Source organism: Pituophis catenifer, unplaced genomic scaffold (assembly GCF_029215685.1).
Source record: "Pituophis catenifer annectens isolate HBS135680 unplaced genomic scaffold, rPitCat1.0.hap2 SCAF_2, whole genome shotgun sequence".
In the NCBI taxonomy this organism is placed as follows: domain Eukaryota; kingdom Metazoa; phylum Chordata; class Lepidosauria; order Squamata; family Colubridae; genus Pituophis; species Pituophis catenifer.
The window spans coordinates 200,234,983-200,251,036 of NW_027256882.1; the positions used below are offsets into that span (position 1 = coordinate 200,234,983).

A 16,054-nucleotide genomic window follows, 5' to 3' on the forward strand; every position below is an offset into this window, starting at 1 on the left:
AATTACGGCATTGCAGAGGTCTGTCACTGTCCTCAGGATGATATTAACCAATACTTCGCCTCCACTATCTTTTCACATATTCATTCATTTTTTTAAAATCACTGGCTTCACCGTTGCTTAATTTAGAAATTTCTGTTTTTATGAGACCTATTTCTTTTTTTCTTTTCTTTTTGTGGGTTTAATTTCCATCCTGTTTTCCTTTCTACAAGTTGTATATCAACTGATCGGTTTTCATTCTGCTTTATAAGTTGATCTTGTTGGTTTTGTTTTTGTATCTCATATTTCTTTTTTGCCAATTGTATATCAGCTAATTGATTTCCATACTTATCTTTAACTTGGTGAATCATCACGTTGAAATCAGATGCCGCTTCTCTCATATTTGTAGGTAATCCAGCTGGGGTATCAAGAGAGTCCAAAGGCAATTTGTCTACCGCAACCTCTGTAATTCGATGTTTTCCCTTTATTTCCAACTCCTTCTGCTTATCCTGTATTGTGCCTATAGATGTTAAGTTCATTTTCAAAATTTTTTGATAAAATTCTTCTGCTTTTTCAACCGTATCTAATTGGTATCTTTCTCCTTGATATCTCAATATTATGCCAACTGGGGCATCCCACCTAAATGGAATATTTCTGTATTTTAGCTCAGTCACCAGAAAACCAAATTTCTTCCTTTCCATTAACATCTTGGGGGGGGAGCTCGTTGTAGATCCATATCTTTCTTCCATACAATTGCAAAGTAGAATTGAAGGAATTTTGCACGATATTATTCCTAATTTCTTTATCTGTAAAATAAATCACCACATCTCTAGGCAATTGCCTTTGCTTTGCAATCCAGGAGTTTATTCTGTAGACTGTATCAATCCTACAAAACACTTCCTCAGGTTGAACCTTTAAAATCCCAGCCAGAATTTCAGAAGATATTTTCCTTAAATCATCTCTGTTATTTTCCTGCAAACCTCTGAGTCTGATCGCATATTCTGTAAAATTGTAATGCACCATTAGGACCTCTCTTTCAATCCGTTGTTGTAAATTTTCTGCATTACAAGACTTTTGTTCAACCTCCATTTTAGGTTTTTCTTCTGAGCTATTGTCTTGAATGTTATTCAAATCATTTTCAATTTTTTGTATTTTATTATCCAAATTGTCCTCAATTTCTTCCACTTTAGACTCTAATAAGTTAGTATTTTCACCCAACTTAATCATAAATTCTGCAAAGCCATTAGCCATTTTTATAATCTTTCGATCCAGAATATCAAGCTTTAATTGCACTAATTCTTTAATTTCCTGCTTAAATTTTTCAAAGTTCTGATTCACAATCTCATCCCTTCTTACAATCTCCTCCAAAAGAAATTCAATTATATTAAAATCAGTTTTCTGAGACTGGAGCTTTAAAACTTGATCACGTAATTTGTTAATGGGGGAATCCCCCCCCCTTGCTTGTTTGTCCGGCTTTAATGCCATATTTCAACACAGACAAACTATTTTTTAAAGAGAAGAGAAGCAGCAGAGAAAAAAAAAACTTCTTTCCAACCAAGATCAATATCAGATCTCCAGGAAGAGAAAAAACACAAAAGTAGAGCTTTATTTTCAAGTGTAGCAAATATTTATTCAGCTACTTTGTATCTCAATAGGAAACGGAAGGACTCTCCCTTTCAGCCCCTTCTCAAGCCTCGGCAATCGCCCTTTTTAAAGATTCTTTTTTTCCTTTTCCTTTTCCTTCTTCAATAATTATTATGAAATAAGTAAGATACTTGCAATTCAGGGTCACAGGTCCAGCTCATATCTCTTCAAATGTAGCCAGGAGCATTTATTCTGCTACTTTGTAACTTAATAAGAAACGGAAGGACTTTCTCTTTTCAGCTTCCCTGCTCCAGTTTCGGCAATCGCCATTTTAAAAGGTCTTTTTTACTTTGTTGAATATCCTTTGCAAAATAAGTATTAATACTTGCAATTTAGGGTCACAGGTCCAGATCCAAATCTCATCTTTAGTTAATCTGTTAAATATCTTAAAAAGCTTGTCTTCGTAGCCTTGTTCTGCAAAAAGGCAGAAGTCTCCCAACGCCCGGAGCGGACGGCGAGTGCTATAGGGAGCTTCCTCCGCCCGCTCCCAAGAGTAAAAAAAAAACCCTGGGGGCTATGGAGAGCTCTACCTACACTCACCTGCTCTATCCCACATTTCCTCCTGGAAATGGGGTTTTTCGAGCCGCCTTTGCGCTGTACAGGCGGCTCTTTACAGGCGAAGGGGCTGGCGGTCCCGAGAGACCGTCTGGTGGCTACGAAGAGCAAACCCTAGACCAGTGTTTCTCAATCTTGGCCTCTTGAAGGTGTGTGGACTTCAACTCCCAAAATTTCCCAGCCAGCCACTCCCAGAATTCTGGGAATTGGAGTCCACATATCTTCAAGAGGCCAAGGTTGAGGAACACTGTTACAGGCCATATGATTCTTAATATCTTTGTATATTTCAGGTAAGACAGAGTGATTACATCAATATTAAATGCTGCAGCTGTGAAGCAACTTGATTTTCCCCCCTCAGAGAAAGTAATTTCATTGTAATTTATTCCAAGGACCTCAGCTGGCTTGGTTTAGCTTTTTTGCACATTGACATTATAATGTCTACTCAATAAGGCATTTATAAATTGGCTCCTCTTGTGATTCATTTCAACTAGAGTAGACTTACAGTATTTGGAACATTTCCCCTACTCCTAATAAGTGTCAATTCAATTGGTTCTCAGAGTGTGTAATGGGAAGGAATGTTTAATAACCTATTATATTCAGCTGAAATGAACCGCAGAGCAGTGGTGTTGACTGCTAAAGTCCTTCATCTCTGAAGCTGTTGAATTGGTTCACACATGCATGTCCATATCATGGCAACTGCAACATCAGAAGACTTCCAGGTGTGAATGAATTACAACTACAGTGACACAATAGAGAGATAACTACAGAGATATGCAAGATTCAGTTTTCCTCCTCATAAAAAAAAAATAAAAAAGAGAGAGAAAAGAAAAAGTTGGCATAAAACTTCTAATGAACAATACACCTGGAAACATAGCAGTCATTGCTATAATTGAAGCAGAAATAAAATATAGACTATTCTTTCCTAATCTACTGTCCAAATACAAACTGGAGTTAAGCAAATTAAAAACCTCAGGTTTCTCTTTTTATTGAGATACTTTCCATGAACTGGGAAATATGATACTAAGCAGAATGAAACGGGATCACAAAGACACAATAATCTACAACTTTCTAAAAAGTGGACTGCTGATAGTCCCCAATGTACAACAGTTCATTTAGTGACCGATCAAAGTTACAATGGCACTGAAAAAAAGACTTATGACCATTTTCCACCATTACAACCTTTGCAGCATCTCCATAATCGTGCTCAAAATTCAGATGCTTGGCAACTGGTTCATACTTATGACCGTCAGAGTATCCTGGGGTCATGTGATCACCTTTTGCAACCTTCTGACAAGCAAAGTCAATGGAGAAGCCAGATTCACTTAACAACCAGGTTCCTTGCTTATCAACTGCAGTGATTTATTTTACCAATGTGGCAAGAAATGGCATCGTAAAATGGGGCAAAACTCACTTAAATGTCTCACTTAACAGAAATGTTGGACTCAATTGTGGTCGTAAGTTGAGGACTGTCTGTACAGAATCCCACAGCTGATAGTATCCATGAGAGGTTTGCAAGATTTTAGTCCTCCTGTCTTCTGAATACTGATATTAATACAAGGGTAGCAAAGGATTTCCAGCAACTGACCTGGCCAGAAGATAGATTGGAATGGATTTAGATCAGAAGTAAAAAAAAAAAAAATCAGAAGCTGCTAAGCTGCACATCTTGGCCAACCTAGCCAAAACAAATTATTCTTGGAACTGTGGTTCAGTAAATCTGACATCCTTTATGTTATCCAGGAGTATTTGGTCTTCCATTGCTGCCATTCGAAGGTTTGGTCCATGATTTAGTTGAGCCAGAGGTTCTTTAACAAAACTGCTAGGCATCAGATGGATAAAGTTCTCAGATTCTCTCCAAACCAAGCTCAGGTCCTATGGAATTAACCTCGCAATGTTATCTGGATTGAGTTTTGATCCTGTTAGTCTTGAGGAAGGACTGCAAGCTTGGTCATCTGTACACTAGACCAGTGGTGGGTTTCAAAAATTTTTACTACCAGTTCTGTGGGTGTGGCTTGTTGGGCGTGGCATGGCATGGCTTGGTGGGTGTGGCAGGGAAAAGGATACTATAAAATCTCCATTCCCTCCCCAATCTGTTCTGTCCCCGTACCACGCACACACCCAACCAGGCAGCCGAGGGTTAAATAAACTCTTCAAACCCTCAACGTCAGTGATAAGGAACTTGGCAGCAACTCCGTGGCTGCCTGCCAAAAACTTTTACTCCGATAACACAGACAAAAATACACACAGTTTGAATAGTCCAGTTTGTAATTAAATCCACAACAAATAGGTGTTGTGTCCGAAGGTGCAAAGTGCCTTGCCAGAGATTAGCTTTGTCCGTCACAGAGTCCGAATGGCCACCACACTCCCTTTTATAGCCTGTGGGGTGTGGTCCAGTGACTCAGCTAATCTCTGGCATGCCTTCCCCTCTGCTGCGTACGCTTCTCCCTGCACCTCTGGCGAGGGTCCAGCCAGCACTTATTTTCCTCGTCACTGGCCACCTGTGGCTGCGGGGACGTGCTTGGCTCTAAGCCTATCGCTTGGCCTTCGGTGTCCTCCGGAGGCATTGTCAGAGAGGAGGGTCCTGGAGAGGGAGGCCTTGCCAACTCCTCCCCCTCCTCTCAGAGTCTGCATCTGTCGATAGCCCAGGCTCAGGCAACGGAGCCACAACACAATCCAGGGGAAGGACACTGCAAAATCCCCATTCCCTCCCGATCAGCTGGGATTCAGGAGGCAGAGAATAGATGGGGTAGGGGCCAGTCAGAGGTGGTATTTACCAGTTCTCCGAACTACTCAAAATTTACGCTATCGGTTCTCCAGAACTGGTCAGAACCTGCTGAAACCTACCTCTGCATTAGACCTATGACTCTCCTAGTTAACTAAGATTCCCCAAGATCAGAGGTGGTATTCAGCCGGTTCGTACCAGTTCAGGTGGACCAGTAGCAGAGATTGCAGGTGGGCCTGCCCACCCACCCCGGCTCTATGCTGTCCTATTTAGATACGGTTTTGAGGCCGGGTGCATGCACGGAAGACACGTGTGCAAGCAAAGTGCATGTGCAGAAGGCATGGTACATGGGTGGAAGGTACAGGCGCATGGCGTACCAGTAGCAACAAAATGTGAAACCTACTGCTGTCCAAGATATGACATGCAGGTAGGCTCTGGCAATACTGAATGCATTTTTGAGGAAGGGAATGGTCCAATCAATGTTTAAGGAGATGGTTTCTCGATAAGGGGACAAATCACCATTCTTAGACCCTCCTTCAGCTGTTTTAGGCACCTTTCTTACTGCCCTTGAATAATGTTTAGAAATTTCAAACAGTTAGTCCCTTTTAATAATTTAAACAATACAACCAAAAGACGAACAGAGGTAGATTTAACATTTAGAAGTTGCAGTTAGTTCAGAATGCTGTGATGGAGGCAATTATGGATTTACCTTGATATGCCCATCTTTGCATCTTTGCTTTGCCCATTTCACTGGCTAGCAATAGAGCACAGTTCAACATGCTAGTTGTTATCTATATAGCCTTTCTTTGAAAAAATCCAGGGTATCTGAAGGACTGTCTTCCTCCAATTGTTTCAAATTGTCCTACCCATCAGATATAGCAGGAGGGATACTAGCAGGAGGGATAGAGCACCAGGCTCTATCTTATAACGAGTTGCATGTGGTAGAACCAAGGAAATGTGCCTTTTAGAAGACTGTTAAATTCTGGCTGTTCTCTCAGGAAAGGAGGTTGGGAGGTTAGGTGAATGTGTGTATTATTTTTATTTGCAGTGATGATCTTGGATGCCATTTTCATTATGCCTTGATGTTTTATTATTATACTGATGTTTTTATTTCTATCCACCGGCTAGAGTTGCTTGGATGGGATGGGTGTTATATAGATTGAATGAAGTAAAAAAAATGCCTCTATTTTAACTCAAAAATGACAGTAGATAATTCTGAAATTCCAAGAAAGGTTTTCAAAAAGAATCAACAATTCTGGCTGTTAATCAACTGAAAGAGGCGTACAGATTGGCCATGCTAATTGAATTTCACAAAGTTATGGCCCATTCTACCGACTATTCTTTTATCAGGAGGAATATTCTGTCAGAGTATGAATATTCATAGACTGGAATAGGCAACAGATCAGCCAATGGGGACTGTTTGAATAGACATGGTAACAGGCCAACCAATGGGGACTGTTTGGATAGACATGGTAACAGGTCAACCAATAGGGACTGTTTGGATAGACATGGTAACAGGCCAGCCAATGGGGACTGTTTGGAAACTAAACATAGTATTTGTTTGTATGGGGCCATAAGAGACAGTTTGGAGTCTGGGCGTGGCTTAGACTTGGTGAACTGTGTGTAAGAGTTAATTTGGCCTCTGTAATGGGGACCTCTGTACAATATATTAGCCTTTGTATCTCTCTAGTCTGTAATGACTTGCTTCTATGAATATTGCTTCTGTTTTCCAGATATTGTATGCTGAATTCTGCTGTATGGTATTATATATAAAGAACTTTTCTTATATAATTTGAATCCTGCTGAAGTTCATTTACTTGTGTGTCTGATAGTGTGTGCTGCAGCAAACTCTGACATATTCATGGAAAACGTAAATATTTCTGAGATTCTTTTAGCTATATAGGAGCTTCTGCAAATAGGCCTATTAACCCACCACTTTGCACTTAGTGTTCACTGCTTATTTACAGCATATAACAATCACTTCATAGGTGTACATGAATATTTAGATGCATTCTTTAACAAGAATATTGGCCCATCAAAGGCATTCGGTTAATAATATCAGCCTTTCTCTCATAATTGTAAATTGATAAATAGCTTCTGCCTACCTACAAAGCTAAATTATGCAAAAACTTTTAATACAGGAGAGACTTCCTTCTCATCATTACTGGGATGAATGCTCTAAACCCCATAGAGAAATATAGAATTTTATTTCTCCAAGCAATTTTTGCTTAACTTAGAATCTTAATCAATAGAAAAGTGTAATAAAGTTAGTAGATTAATCACAAAGTCTCTTTTGGGGAAATTCATATGGTAGATGCCTTTAAGAACTGGTATTTTGATTCCTGTCACTACTACCTCTTCGTTCTTTTTATATAACATCTATTATAAACTAAGAGAGGTTTAAATAATAAATGCTATATATCCATAAAAAAGAATGAATACCATATTCTTGAAATTATAATAGGAAAAATAAGTACTTTTTGTTATATAAGCTGCCCAGTGAATTTTTTTTTTCTCTGCAACAAGGCAAGATGTTCTATTCCAGAGAATATTTAATCCCATCATAGCTCTCTCTGCTCTATTCCCAGAAGTTCCCGTTTTTCTTTGGTGAAATATGCAGCCATCTCTTCAAGGAGAAAAATGGTGTCTTAACACACTTAGTGATAAATTGGAGGAAAATTCCAAAGGCACCATGGATATTCAGAGTCACTCTTGCTATAGAGATGGATGGAATATAAATTAAATAAATATTGTTTTTCCCTCTATTTGCGGTTGATCTCTTGGGTGCACATGTGTGTGTACACACACATACATACAGAGAGCTATAACCAGAAACTTTGGAATCTCTGGTTGTGGAGAAAGGTAGAGGAAAGATAATGTAACTGTATAATAAATGTAAAATAATGAAGTTCTGGCTACCTGTTAAACTGGCCACAACTTAAACCTCTAAACAGAAACAATCCTTGGCTCCATTTGTTGAGAAAGATATAGTTTTATTAGAAATCAAGTGTATTGCAACATTGCATAGCCAGAACTGAGAATTGCACACTAAAACCCCTAAGTTCTACTCCACCCCCACACCCCAACTATTCCCCACTGTCCACCCCACTGAAACCAATTAAGGCCTTGCAAGATGTTTTCATAACAGTCAGTCCAAGTGAAGCTTGGTATGAGGCTCCCTCCTACTTCCAGCTGTATGACCTTGAGGCAGCATCTCAAGGAGGTAGAGTCTCTACTTTTGATTTCCCAAGTATCCCCTTCCTTGCTCTGCCTCCCCACAGTTCATGGCAGTCTGGCACTGCATAACAGCGAAACACAGGAAGCATAAGCTGGCAGTTGACAGTCATGGCCCAAGTGTCCGTGTGCTGCACCCAGTACAAAATCTGACTTTTCCTCTCTCTTTTCTTCCCTCCCTTTACACTGGGTGCTAAAACTACCCAAAAGTCCAAATTCTATATAAATACTTCTGACCAGATCTTGACTCACCAGATCTATCACACCAGGCCTGTCTGAATGCTACATGGATTTCTATGTTAGAGATTTTACTCAAGAGGCAAAGACCTCCTTCACTCAAAGTTATTTAAATGCTGAACTGTTTTAGAGTTGAGCCATAGTCTACCACCAGGATAACATAATAGGACTTCTATGTAATACAAGTGGTAGAAAGATGTCTCTTTGGATTTAAAACAGTTTTTGCAACATGGTATCTATTAGTACTGCTTTCTTAGCAACATTATATAGTAGATTTGCCAATAATTGCCATTTCCTTCTTACAGCATTTTTTTTAAAAAAAAAATCCTGAAAGTATGAGCAAAAGTAGCAGAATGATTAAAGAACAGATCATAATCTCTGAGAAAACCCAGTCTTGTTCTTTTGGAATGTCTGTGCAATATGAATCTGAATTAGTTATGAGAGTTATAATATAGGTCAGTGATTAAGATTAGTAATATATTTTTCTTAGTGAAAACATTGGGAAAATAAATGCTTAGGGAACTTATTTTTTTCTAAAGAAAGCCATATTATGAATTAAGTCCTCTTTTAGGTCATGACTTTATTAAGGGGGATTTACAACTTTTTGACCTCAATGCTTGATCATCCCTGTTGCTGTACATCGTTTTTCAACTTGTTTATTTTTGCTGTAATTCAATAGAGATAGATGCTTTCATCAGAAAAGGGGGGGGTGTCTAGTCACACTTGGTATGTTATATAAGCTGTACAATGCAATTTAAAACGGTCATATTTCTTGTCTTTGAGAACGAGGAAACGGCTCTTTTGTATTGTTTGAATGACATAATGAGATACTGCTCCAGGAAACACACAGAGCTAGTAAAGGACAAAGGAAGGTTATTTATTTTTAAAGCAAAGGATGAGCTAACGGCTAGAGATGCACCATTGCAAAGTAATTGGCTCACATTCATTCCTTGTATAATGTATAATTGATAATTGTCCCTCATCATGGCAGGAAGGGTTTGATTGGAACTGAAATAAGCCTTTATCTGGTGAGAATTTATATTTGAAGTCTCTGAATTACTCTACAAATTCCAAGAAAGGTCAAATGCATTGATCATGTTAGGAACTATCTATTTTGGATTATCTCATCCTGTCTACAAGATCTGACAGGGTGAGCATGCTTTGAGTCCCTTCCATGAAACAATGCAATCTGACGGGATCCAGGAAGTCTGCTCCTCTCTCACTGTGCCTGCCTATAAGACCATCTGCCATTCCTATCATGCTCAGGAAATTTCATGTTCTGTAACCACTGAGCATGCCCAATCTTCAGTAGGTTATTTTGGGTTTTATTTATGGTTAGGTGGTTATTTATATACCCCTATCCCTATCTCTAATCTCTGTCTTCCAGAATTCTTGAGTTCCTCTTGAGTTCCCCCTCATACTTCCTTCTCCTTTCTCAATGGCTTTGTTTAGATTATTAAGCATCATCCTTTAATAACTGAATTCATTATAGTTAGGTAGGTCTGGTTCTGGTTTTCCATCTCTTAATGCTGTTCCAGTGCAGAACAAATGAAAACCATTTCTAGAAAAAAATAGAGAAATATCAATGTACATTTGCCATGAAAAATTAAATTTGGTAGCATTTCTCTGTTATGTGTTTTTTAATATTTCTAATTTTTATGTTATTAACACTTCTATATTGCTTTCTTTCACATGGAAATGTATCTCAAAGTAGTTTATGGTTTAAAAGTACAGGTAGTCCTCGACTTACGACTACAATTGATCCCAAAATTTCTGTTGCTTAAGTGAAACATTTCTTAAATGAGTTTGCCCCTTTTTCCAACCTATCTTGCCACAGTTGTTAAGAGAACCACATCTTCCCTTAACAGTTGTTAAGTTGGTGACACAGTTGTTAAATGAATCTGGCTTCCCTATGGACTTTTCTTGTCAGAAGGTCACAAAAGGGGATCACACAACAATCACAAATGTGAGCCAATTGCCAAGAATTTTGATCACATTACCATGGGGATGCTACTATGGTCCTAAGTGTGAAAACTGGTTATAAGTCACTTTTTTCAGTGCCGTTGAAACTTTGAATGGTCATTAAATGAAGTGTTGTAAGTCAAGGACTATCTGTAATGCTATGCCAAACTATTTCCTGCATATTTCTTCAATAGTTCTCTTCTAATTCGATGGGAAAAGTGATTCACCAATATCGTTTCAGGGAAAAAGGAAATGGTGAAATTCTCATGGATGAGGGGTAGAGTTCTGACATTATCTAAGTTACAAGCCAGTTGTGGTTGGGTGTGAGTCTGTCTTTTTATAAACCATCATTGCTCTCACAGTTTGATTCATTTTGATGTCAAAGCCATGCATCAGAAAGGAATTATTATAACTAGAGCCTTTTTCATTCAGGACATGAAGGCAACTAGGAAGGCTTAAGATGAAGTGGTTACAAATTACGGTAGGTTTCAAAGAACCCTGAAACATAGATAGATAGATAGATAGATAGATAGATAGATAGATAGATAGATAGATAGATAGATAGATAGATAGATAGACAGACAGACAGACAGACAGACAGACAGACAGACAGACAGACAGACAGCAGGGTGGATTAAATCATGATTTAAATCACTAGTAAAAAGGTTTGATTTAAATCAACTCGATTTAAATCATAATTTTTAAAGAGCACCTGTCATCTCTGCTACTCCTTTGACCCACCGTTGACTCACTGATAGTCCCAGTGTTGCAGAATATACAGCCTCATGCTACATAACTAAGCTCCATTTCATGCTGAATAAACTAAATAATGTATGTATCTTAAATAGAAAACTATCTTACGATAGATTTTTACCCCAAAAGTTTTTTATTAAAATAAATTCGATAAAAATAAAAAAAATCCGATTTAAATAAAAAAAAAATCCGATTTAAATAAAAAAAATCGGATTTTTTTTGATTTTTTTTAAAAAAATCATTGATTTTTATCCACCCTGATAGACAGATAGATAGATCTATTCTGAGCAAGAAGTAGAAAAACAGTATCCACATTTGCATGGGGAAGACAATTGAAATGGATTTCAGCACTGTATTACTTTTAATAAACACTTCCCTCGCTGAAGTCCACAATGAAGCTGCCAGGTGCTGTGCTAGGATTTCTGAGGAAGAAAGCAATGTGTCTGGCCTTGGCTATCTAAGACAATTGGATTTATTTATTTATTTATTTATTTATTTATTTATTTATTTATTTATTTATTTGTAGGGTTTGATTTCAATGTTACAATCATTTTCTGATAAATGATCTGGAGCATTCTTTTGCCAGTAAATCTGACTCGGTGGGTAAATATAATGATATTTCCTAGAAGCCCAAAGTATGTTTACCTGAGCTGTTCCTCATCAAACGTTCCTTGCATGGTTTGGAGTCTACCAGGCTTCCTATTCTGAGAAGATTCACTTTACAAATGAATGGGCTGAGCCACTACTCCAAAGACATCACTTTGCCGCATTTCCTCTGTGGCAGCAGGAGGAACAGTTCCTCACTATCAGGAACTCCTACTGTGTTCCATCTCCTGGAGCTATCCCTTATGTCCTGAAATAGAAGCATCAATTCCTCCATTGCTCTCTGGCCTTTCTGAGCGGAAGACACCCCCCCCCCGCTCCCAATTAGAACATACTCCCCTTTGAGATCTGACTGCCCCCTCCCCTTTTAAACTTCTAGCAAGCACCGAAGGGATGGTTCTTCCCCTAAACACTGGGATTGGGTGAGGTCACAGTAATGGGTTGCATCAGGGAAGTGTGGCTGTGGCGCCAAGTTTTTTTTTTTCTTTCTTTCTGATTTTGATTTTATTGTCTTTTTCTTGCTTTCATGATTTGCGTATATAGTTTTTATTGGTTGAAAGCTGTCCAGAGTTTGGCTCTGAGTGGCAACCGTGCAAATGGTTTAAGAAAAATAAAAATTGGTCCCCGTGTTTTTATGTTTAATTATTTTTTCCCCCTTGTTGCAAGGAAATGGGTGAGTTGCCAGCAACTTGGTGTTTTAAGTACTCCACATTAGACAGCTGAAGGGGTTGCTGATGGCTCAAGGAAGGATGGTAAGGACCCTTGCTGAGCTTTGTAGTGCAATATAAAAATGCTTTTTACAGTTGAAATGGCAACTCTGGCAGCCATTTGGAAAATGTCTCTATTCAACCTTGAAGGGAATACAAGAAGAAATCATCTGTATCAGTGTTTCTTAACTTTGTCAACTTTAAGATGCATGGACTTCAACTCCCAGAATTCCCCAGCCAGCATGGGAGTTCAATTCTGAGAGTTGAAATCCACCCATCTTAAAGTTGACAAGGTTGAGAAACATTGATCTATATCAGGGGTGTCAAATTGGCGGCCCGTGGGCCAGATGCGTCACACGCAGGCCACATCCACTCCAGCTCTGTGAAGTGAAAAACATTGTGATACGTCACGTGATGACAATGTGACACTGCAAGTTTGATACCCGTGATCTATATTAACTGTGCATATTTGCTTCATATAGAGATTTGATTGCTTCTGTCTCTTTATAATCCATTGGTGTCCATTTGCTATCACTGTTCCTCAATCACTCTTCTTGAATTTCTTATCAGCTCCTGTTTGTCTCATTATTTAGCCATTTTGACTCTTGTTGGCCTTTTTTTTTTTTTTTACTCTTTTGGTTTTTCCAAACAACAGTGTCTTCATCAGTGATTCCTGCCTTTGCATTTTGTGTCCAAAAAGGCCTAAACTTTAGTTTCATGATTAGTGCTTCCAATGAAAAGTTAAAAGTTTTATTTTATCAAGCATTACGTGATTTATTCTTTTTGGTGTCCAAAACATTCACAACCATTTTTCCAGCACTACAATACACAAGGAACACTTTTGTTTCTAATGGTCCAGTTTTCACAACTCATTTACAACCAGGAAAACTGTAGAATTGACAATACATTGTGGGGTTTTTGTCTGTGTAATCTCTCTAGTCATTATTTTATCTAGCTCTGCCATAGCTCCTCTTTGAAGTAGCAGACATGTCTCTTTTCATGGTAAAAGTTAGCATCTCTGTGAATTTGTGAACAAAGGAAGATGAATTCTGTTATTATTTAAATGGAATAAATACTTTTTTTAAAGCACATCAGCTTGATTTAATGATAGATCATTGAAACAAAAATCTCAAATCCAGGTTTTTGTTTTTTTAAAAAATATCCCTGGTGGTCTGCTGAAGTCATTTGCAGCATTGCTTCTCAGCTGGACAATTCAAATGGACATAATAGAGAATATTAATTATATTGAAAATATCAAGCAGTTTCCAGATTGTCAATTGTCCTGGATGTAGTAGAGCAGGAAAATAATATAAAAGCAATTTTACCCTCTCATAAATCCTTGGATAAGCTATCTTTTCTACTTCAACACTCTACAATGGCAATAAAATTTGACAGTGTATTTCATGGAGAGATGAAACCAAGAGATGAAACTTAAGGCTCCAATATTGAACATACTGACTAGACAAATATTGAAGTGGGGACTTAATTTCCCAGCAAATACGTTTAAGTATTATTTGAGATCAGTCCTTTTGTTATATCAAATGTTATATGTATCTGACATTTATAGAAGCATCCATCCATACATCTGTGTAGCTCTTTTGAATTTATAATTATACTTGTGAATATGTATGGGAATACCTACCTACTTCCCCCAGAAGCCTAGAAATTATACTTTTTTACAACCTTCCCAGAGATTATAAAGCTATCTAGTATTAGTCCCACTAGAATTGCTTGCTATCCTCCAGCTGTCTTGAGACAACAAGCCCCGTAATTTTCTACCAGGTGAAAATTGTACATTCAGAGGGCACCAGGCTGTGGAAAGTCAGTTACAGAGAGACTAGCTTCTGATTCAAGCCAAGCGGTACTGTGGATTTAACTTCTGATCATCTAGGCTGGGAAGATCAATTCTGGGCCCTTCCTGATAGTTTCCCTCCTCCTTTTGCAGCTTATGTCATCAAGCTGTTCTAGCTGAACTTATCCTGGCTGAATTTATCCTGAATATATCAGTGTACTTTCTACTTGATGGGATACAAGCAATATTATGTTATCTTAAAGATAGACTATAGAAAACTTAGCTTGCATGAAATGGAAGCATACTTGAGATAAAACTAAGTTTGCTTCTATTTATGACCTACAGTACTGGTCAAAATGTGTCCAAACTGGCCAGTAATGGTTCTTACTATTAGCAAGAAATGGCATACATTACACAATTTTTGACTAACAACCTAGTCTACGCTTCCTTTTTCTTAATACCATACATTCTATGTAAGCTCCGTTTGCAAAGCTATCATACTTTTCTCCATTGCATCAATTATGGCATCCTTTCAAAATAGTTACTATCCCAAATGCCTGTGAAAAGAAAAAGCTGCTGTCAGGGATGCTAATCCAGATCTTTTAAAAACTGCGGGATGATGCCTTGTATTGAGTCAACCTTCTGGCCCATTTAATCTGAATTGTCCTCCCTGAGCAGCAGCAGCTCTCCAAAACCATATGCGATATTTTTTCCTATGAAAAGTAGCCATTATAAGCGCAGCTGTCCCCGTTGACAATTTTGAAGGCTGGTCAAAAGAAGCTGGAGAGGATTACAAAGATGCTTCCCAATCTTTCTGCATCTGTTAGTTATCAATACCTACTTTATCTTTCCATTACAAGCTAATTTCACTTGGTGCTTTAGAGGGGAATCGTACGGACAATTGCTTTTCTGAGATATTTGGACAACATACAGTACAGAGATGGGCAGGTAGTAATTCCGTGCTCAGAGATTCCCTCCAACCTTTTTGTGTGTGATTCAAAAGAAGATTCAACATTAGCAACATAAAAGGTTGGCTCAACAGTGGCTACTTTGCTGGTGAAGTCTTTCCTCACCCAATTGCTGGGATCTTCTGCATGTAAAATATATCTGTCAGACCTGCCCCAACTTGGTCCATTATAAAGAAAGACCCTTGACTCCATTGCGTAGTGAAATATATATTTTTACTAAAAGCCAAGTGGATTACAGTAAAACAAAGCCAGAACTAAGTATTCACGTGTCAATTTTCCCCAGTTAACTTTTGCCCTGTTAGACCCTTTCCTGACCCCCTCCTTTGCAGGCCCATTTTGTCCAATTAACTTTTAATAAATTGTTTTGGGAACAGTCTCTTTCATGGTGGGCTAGTTGGTGGGCTGTTAGCTGTTACATCCTGATCTCTGTAATTTGACCTTGAGCGGTTGTCTCTGGAAAGTACGGTGAGTGGCTATCATTTCTCCTCTCCCCCAGATCCCTCCCCCCCGTACTCTATAACAGACTGGCAGATAATGTTTGCAAAGCTCAGTGTAAGATGGCAGTTCTGACAGTATCCCCTCCCTTGCTCTATCCCAGTCACTCTCCCCACTCCCTGAAAATAAACATCCTTGCGTTGTTTTTGTCCCAATAAATGTTCTGATTCCCACTCAGAAATACGACAGAGGCTCCATGTGCTGTAGGAATGAATATGCATAGTAGCAATGCTGTGAAATCAGGCTTTGCATGTTGCTTTTCATGGGTGGTGGAACAAATCTGCCATATGTATCTCCCCAGGTTGGAGGAGGAGGGCTTTTGCTGACTTCCTGGTGCCGAGGGAGGAAAAAATCTCTGCCATCTGTGTTTGTAGAATGCTTTGGAATATATCTAGGGCAGAATTTGTTG

At 38.5% G+C, this 16,054-nt stretch overlaps 1 protein-coding gene across 1 annotated transcript in view; it reads left to right on the top strand.

Annotated features, from left to right (window-relative positions):
• The window catches only part of CPLX1 (complexin 1), a 191,162-nt gene that overhangs the window by 132,661 nt on the left and 42,447 nt on the right, over nucleotides 1-16,054 (top strand). The window lies entirely within an intron of this gene.